The 7,171-nt window shown below is 42.4% G+C and overlaps 1 long non-coding RNA gene across 2 annotated transcripts in view; it reads left to right on the top strand.

Annotated features, from left to right (window-relative positions):
* LOC310671749 overlaps nt 1–3,629 on the top strand; it is a 180,354-nt gene extending 176,725 nt beyond the window's left edge. The window contains exons 1-2 of one of the 2 annotated variants that reach the window (XR_014508147.1): nt 3–109; nt 3,184–3,629. This is a non-coding gene — a long non-coding RNA (uncharacterized lncRNA). Of the gene's footprint in view, nt 1–2; nt 110–3,183 lie in introns of those variants that run through there. The other variant, XR_014508146.1, reaches the window with a different exon arrangement.
* Nucleotides 3,630–7,171: the final 3,542 nt, after the last annotated feature.

Genomic DNA, 7,171 nt, shown 5'->3' with positions numbered 1-7,171 from the left:
GCGGAGAAGGAGGAAGTTGCGTCAATATACGGGGCAGGGGAAATTGACGCCGCCTCCACTTCCGGCGCCGGTTCGGCTCCGCCATATGCGGGTCAAGGAGGTGGCGGAAGTACGTAGTGATTCGCGGACGGGTTTTAAAAAACAAAGCGAGGCAACACATGCCGGACTTGGAAATATTTCTAATACTTCTAGTACAATATTTCTAATAATTGTATTAATAATTTTATTATTAATTATTAATTAATATTTTATTATTAATTATAAATAATCGATAATATAATTAATAATTGATAACTAATAATTCTAATAATAATAAAATATTTCTAATGCAATAATAATCTTGCTTGTTAGCCGCCCTGAGCCCGGCCTTGGCTGGGGAGGCCGGGTATAAATAAAAATTATTATTATTATTAATACAATATACTTGGAAATAGCAGTGACCTCGACCCCCCCTGCCCCTGCCCAAGTCGAGTTTTGCAGATGAACCTGCTTGCTAACGAGAAGATAGGGAATTAAAACCTTGCTGTTTAAAATTATTTTAATAGAGTAGTGTAGAATGTATTTTTTTCTCTCCTGCAATTTTTTTTAAATATATATGTGATGTCAATTCAAGGATTGGGGTTTAGCTCAGTGGTGCCCATAAGTACCCCATTAAATTGACTGCCAAATTAGGAACATAAAATGATCCCTGCCGGATCAAGCCAAAAGACTAATCCCACATCCCATTCTCCCAGTAGGCCAAGCAGATGCCACTGGGAAGCCCAAAGCAGCCCTAAACTGCTCTCCACTTGAGATTCCCAGAAAATTGGTATGGTGCCTTTGGCAATGGAAGTAAAATATATGCCCATGATAAGTTATGTTAATGGTTTGTCTTCATCCATGCAAGTAAAACGCTGTATTTGGGGACACTGTTGAAGGCAAAACCTCCACTCCGCCCCTGGCACAGGTTGTTGGGCCTCCCTTGTTGAAAGGAAATACATGTACCACAGAAATTCAGATGCTGCAGTAGAGGCAAGTTCTCTTTCTACCCACCCACCTACACACAAACACCCACACACCTCCAGCAAAGCGACAGGCATTTTGCTAGTTATTTATTAACCCCATCCTATGCCATCTTGAAAATGTCCTCCCTACTGCTTGCACTGCCCAGCAGCTGTTCCAACAGAGATACAGTGGTACCTTGGGTTAAGTACTTAATTCGTTCTGGAGGTCCGTTCTTAACCTGAAACTGTTCTTAACCTGAAGCACCACTTTAGCTAATGGGGCCTCTTCCTGCTGCTGCTGTACCGCCACCGCGCAATTTCTGTTCTCATCCTGAAGCAAAGTTCTTAACCCGAGGTATTATTTCTGAGTTAGCGGAGTCTGTAACCTGAAGCGTATGTAACCTGAAGCGTATGTAACCCGAGGTACCACTGTATTCCTTAGAGAGTGTTATAAAAAAACAACCGGCTCCTTTATCCCTTATGAGGTATCCAAGAGCCCGTATAGAGTCCTTATGTAGGTTCTCTATCAGTAGGAGAAAATAACAGAGGCCAACCAGAGAGTATTGAGAAGCAAAGCAGCTAGTAAGCATGGTCTTTATTAAACTGTTCCAACAGGGTCCCCTACTCCCCCCCCCCCCCACTAGGAGGGAGGCGAGGAACCCAGAACACTGGTGTGCAAGCTCTTACATAGACTTTTGAAATTGCCTACCCTGTAGCTCAAGTTAAAGGTAAAGGGACCCCTGACCATTAGGTCCAGTTGCGGATGACTGGGGTTCTGGCGCTCATCTCGCTTTATTGGCTGAGGGAGCTGGCGTACAGCTTCCGGGTCATGTGGCCAGCATGACTTAGCCGCTTCTGGTGAACCAGAGCAGCACACGGAAACACCATTTACCTTCCCGCCGGAGCGGTACCTATTTATCTACTTGCACTTTGATGTGCTTTTGAACTGCTAGGTTGCCAGGAGCAGGGACCAAACCGCCGACCTTCTGATCGGCAAGCCCTAGGCTCTGTGGTTTAACCCGCAGCGCCACCCGAGTCAAGACCACCCCCAAAACATCATACATACATCACAGAAAGAGGTGGTCCCCAGCAGAAATTTGAGCGCGTTGCTTCTCTCCTGTCTGCCAGGATACCTGATAATGCCTTATTTGATTGCCTTTTCTGGGTAACCTGGCCATTCCTTTGAGATGGTAAATAGTTCCTCAATCTTTTACGCATATTGATAGTGTGCTCAGCTTAACAGATACTTGCCAGACTGTATTTACAGGGAGGTGTAAGCACCTACATTCCAAAGACAATTGGAAAGCTTTTCCTATTTCCTTCCTCTTTGAAGAGAAATATTTGAGGTCAATTTGGGAGAGTCAAAATGGCTTCAGGATTGTTCTGTACTATTTCAGAAACATGGTTTATATACTTAGGTATGTGTTTGCCTTATATATATAAAGTAAATGTTTATAAATGTACAAGACCTTAGAAGTCCTATAACAAGAGGAACTGATCCCCAAAAAGGATGAAAGCCTCTGCTTTAAGGCCACAGCTGTGGGTTAATATGCCAGTTCCAAAGTGAAGAATTATTTTCTGTTACCCGCCCCAAAGTCCCCCCCCACAGCTGTCAACTTTTCCCCTTTTTTAAGGGAAGTTCCCTTATTTCGAATAGGATTCCTCGCAAGAAAAGGGAAAAGTTTACAGCTAGGAGTCGTCCCCAACTGACACTTGGAGGTTTCCTAGCAGGCAAGAGGAGAAGCAATTGCAGCCATACAGTGATAATGTAGGCTTTATTCACATTAATTCAAAATTCCAGACTAGCTCACTTTACTAGTTGGTGAGGGAATAGAAAAGAATGAAATCACAACCGCTTTCATACAAGGAGGCTCTTCGGATTTTCAGTTTTTCTGTACAGAGGGGAAGCTTATGCCTTATAGACACATTTATCATGTGCCACAAATAGTCTCGTGTGTATTGAGGGGTTCTTTTCCGGCAATCTTTTTTATGTCTACTCAGAAATAAATCCCACTGAATTCAGCACCCAGGTAACTGTGTCTTGGGTAGCAGCCCCATCTCCCGAAAATCTTGTTTTGCCCTCATTAGATATTGTTTGGATGTCGTGCATAAAAAAGAGATGCATTTTGCAGCTTTCTGCATTCAGTTCTACATGCTGCCATTAATCTCTCTCTCCCCCCTTTCTAACCCTGCATTACAGGTTTGATTCCTTTTGCTGCACAGATGTGCTTTGCCTGACGACAGCCGGTTCCTGATGGCTGCACAGAACCAGCAGGGAAGCAGCCTTCTCCAGGACGGAAAGTGATTGGCTGGCTGCCTCCTGTTGCCGGACAGCGTGCCTCTCTCCTCCTCCTATCAACCTGACATCTAGCGGACGATTATTAGAACTCTAGAGGAGTAGCCTGGAGGAAGGCATCAACGCTCCCTGCTCATCCCTCCCTCCCTTCAGGGCCAGCGCGAGACATTTCGCTGCCTAAGGTGGAAAGCCGCATTTGATGCTTCTCTCGCCGGTCAAAATGTATATCAGCGAAAGGTCTGCCAAGTTATTTTGGTACCCAAGGCAGAAAATCTCACATGCACCTCTCTACATCCCTAATAGTAAAGGCACAACAATAATAAACTGCTGTCTTTTCATGACACCCCAAATCAGCAGCCTGAAACAACCGCCTTACTCTGCCTAATGGCAGAGCCGGAGAGCTTGGCAGCAGCTGCAGTTGCAGCCACCTTCACATACAGTGGTGCCTCGCAAGACGAAATTAATTCGTTCTGCGAGTTTTTTCGTCTTGTGAATTTTTTCGTCTTGCGAAGCACCACTGTGCATTGACGGTTTCCCATTGGAATGCATTGGCGGTTTTAAAAAAAAGGCGCAAGACGTTTTCGTCTTGCGAAGCAAGCCCATAGGGAAATTCGTCTTGCGAAGCAACTCAGAAAACGAAAAACTCTTTCATCTTGCGAGTTTTTCGTCTTGTGAGGCATTCGTCTTGTGAGGTACCACTGTATAAAGCTCCATTTGTGTACCTTGTCTCTAGCAGAGTGGTGGGAAATTGCAGACCTGGGAGATGAGTGCTGGCCAATGCTGAGGCCACGCCCCCTCTTCTCAGGCCACACCCCTCTCTGGCTCTACCTTGCACTCTGAGGATGTGGCTCTTGCTTGCCTGGGTGCAGAAAAGAGGTGTTTGGAAGCTAGCAGCGGCAGCCTTGGGGCTCTCAAATTTCAGCAGTGCCCCATGAGATGCTAAAATTTGGTGCCCCCCACCTCTTGCGCTCCATTTTACAGCGTTGCTTCAGCACTACCTGCAGTGCGATGCCCAGTGCGACCGCACCGGTCATGGTACCCTAAAACCGCCCACTTGTACAAAGGCAAAACTTGCATCTGTTGCTCTGCCCAATTTTGCCTCTGACCCCACCCACCATTTCCATAAGGCCTCTTGGAAGTTTTCCCAGCCCTCTTTAACCCCAGCCTGCATGGCCAATGCTCAGGGAATGAGTGCCACAGGTTTCCCGTACCTGCAGCCATGCCTTATGCCTTCCTTTAAAAAAAATAAAAAAAATATTTTTATTGATTTTTACAAATAATTTCCAAAAATCATAAAACATGCTTTCTTCTCTTATACAATATTTTGGACTTCCATCAACCGCATCTGAAGATTTTTCAGTCTATCACTTAATCTACATTTCTTAATTCCTCTACTACTTTTAATTGTCCTAAACTAATAACTCTTCATAATCTTCTCTGCAATATTTCGCATAATCCTCTTTACAAAACTTCTTGCAATCCTACTAGCGTAATCTGTTTGTTACAACTGCTTTTCAAATAGTTCAAATATTTACTCCAGTCCTCTGAGAATCTCTGGTCCCGCAGGTTTCAGATCCTTCCTGTCATCTTATCTAATTCTGCATAGTCCATTAATTTCGTCTGCCATTCTTCTTTCGTCGGTAATTCTTCTCGCAGCCATTTTTTTTTCCAGTTCATATATAAATCATCTCCCAGATTAAGGCCTTCTGGGAGATGATTTATAATGAACTGAAAAAAGTGTTGAAATACACATTTAGAAAGAACCCAGAAGCCTTTCTTCTGGGTATGGTAAACCAACAGGTCCAGGTGAAGGACAGGACATTTTTTATGTATGCTACAACAGCAGCAAGAATACTCATCGCACAGTATTGGAAGACGCAAGATTTACCCACGCTGGAAGAATGGCAGATGAAGGTTATCGATTATATGGAATTAGCAGAAATGACTGGCAGAATCAGAGACCAGGAAGAAGAGACGGTGAAGGAAGACTGGAGGAAGTTTAAAGATTACTTACAGAAGCATTATAAGATGAAGAATGTTTGAGGACATCAGATAGAATTTAAAAGAATATTAGCATAAAAAATTAATGATTAAGAAGGATTAATGTTTTAAGACATATGGAAATGCAATTATGTTAAGATAGTAAGATTAAGTTGAACCAAACATATGCCAGAGGGAAAGAATTTACTGTCAGAATATAAGATCTAGAATACAGAGTGGGAAGGTTTGGGGAAGTCGCAGATCCAAGTTAATGTTAAAAAATGTAAAGACACAATAATTGTTTTTAACTTTTTTCTTTATTCTTTTTTTGTATACTGTACTCTACATTGTTTGTATGTATTGTTTTTTAATCTTTTTTGTTTTGTATTTGTTTGTTTGTATTCTTTGTTTATTGGTTGTGAAAAATAAAATATTATATTAAAAAAAATAAAAATATTATTGCAGCCATTATTGCATATAAAAACAATTGACTATCTTGTCTGTTAATATCCTCCCCTACAATGCCAAATAAAAATGCTTCTGGTTTTTTTTAATAAATGTATATTTCAACATCTTTTTCATCTCATTATATATCATTTCCCAGAAGCTTTTCACTTTCTTACAATCCCACCACATGTGATAAAAAGATCCCTCTTTTTCTTTACATTTTCAACATTTATTACTTAGTTTATGCATTTTGGCTAATTTCACTGGTGTAATATACCATCTATACATCATTTTCATCACTTTTTCTTTCAAAGCATTGCATGCTGTAAATTTTAATTCTTCCTTCCACAGTTTTTCCCAATCTTTTAACTGTATATTGTACCCAAAGTCCTTGCCTTATGCCATGCCTTATGCCTTCCAGCTCTCAGTAGGGAACATGTGTGCCTGGCTGTGTCCTCCGCTAACCTCCAGTCATTATTAGCAAGAGGAGAAGATTGTACCAATTGATCCTGTTTAGACATCATGCAATATTTGCTTTCCGTTTCCTTCCTCGATCTTTCTGTCTCACTGTCCGCTCATGTGGCCTGATCCGGCACACATTTTCACAGAAGCAAGCCCCACTATGTTCAGTGACACACCATACATTTAAAGCACGCACAAAGTATCCTGGGAACTGCCTGTAAGCTGCTATGACAGGAACCTAGTTTATTATTTATATACCAGCAGAATTACAAATGCTTAATAAATAATAATAGCTGGGGGGGGGTTCCTGAATTTAATTGCTGTATTTCTACAAATCTTGGGCTTCACCCTACTTCACAGATACCTCCCTCTTGTTTTGGGGTGCTGCCATTTTTGCTACCAAGCCATCGGCACACCCCACCCAAGTTCAGTATTAGAAGGAGCAACGGTGATAATGTGAAGTTTCTCAAATTGCGGGTGCTTTTTTCTTTTCGAGCTACTCCTTGAAGAGTATCACAGAATAGCCAAAACCATGAAGGCTAGTAAAAATCTTCAAGGTCTTCCCAACAGTGTCACACCGTCTCATTGTTAACTTGCCTTTTTAATGTTGCTGTGGCTTTTTTGAACACAGAAGTCTGGCAGCTGCTCTTTGCTTAACCTGTTCTTCACTTGTAACGTTTGCATCTCACTCTGCAGCTGATTTCTCGAACTTGAGCTTTACAAGAGAGATGCAAAAGTGGTCACTGAGGACTTCCCTGCGTTGACATGCTGTGCTGCGTGCCATCAGGTTTGGCAGAGCCTCATTCAACCATTTGCATCGAGGAGCCCTGGGAAGTTTGATGTGAAAGGTAGTGTGTCAAAGTGCAGCCCTGTTTCCTTAGTGCCATTACTTATAGGTACAAGGCAAATCTTTAAAAATGTAGTCTAAACACTGACAACTGGGAAACACTGGCCTGCGAGCGCTCCAGTTGGAGAACAGCCATTACCAAAGGTGTCATGGGCT

The sequence above is a fragment of the Podarcis tiliguerta genome, assembly GCF_965153285.1.
Source record: "Podarcis tiliguerta genome assembly, chromosome: 2".
NCBI classification, from domain to species: Eukaryota; Metazoa; Chordata; class Lepidosauria; order Squamata; family Lacertidae; genus Podarcis; species Podarcis tiliguerta.
This window is presented reverse-complemented; position numbering and strand designations above follow the sequence as displayed.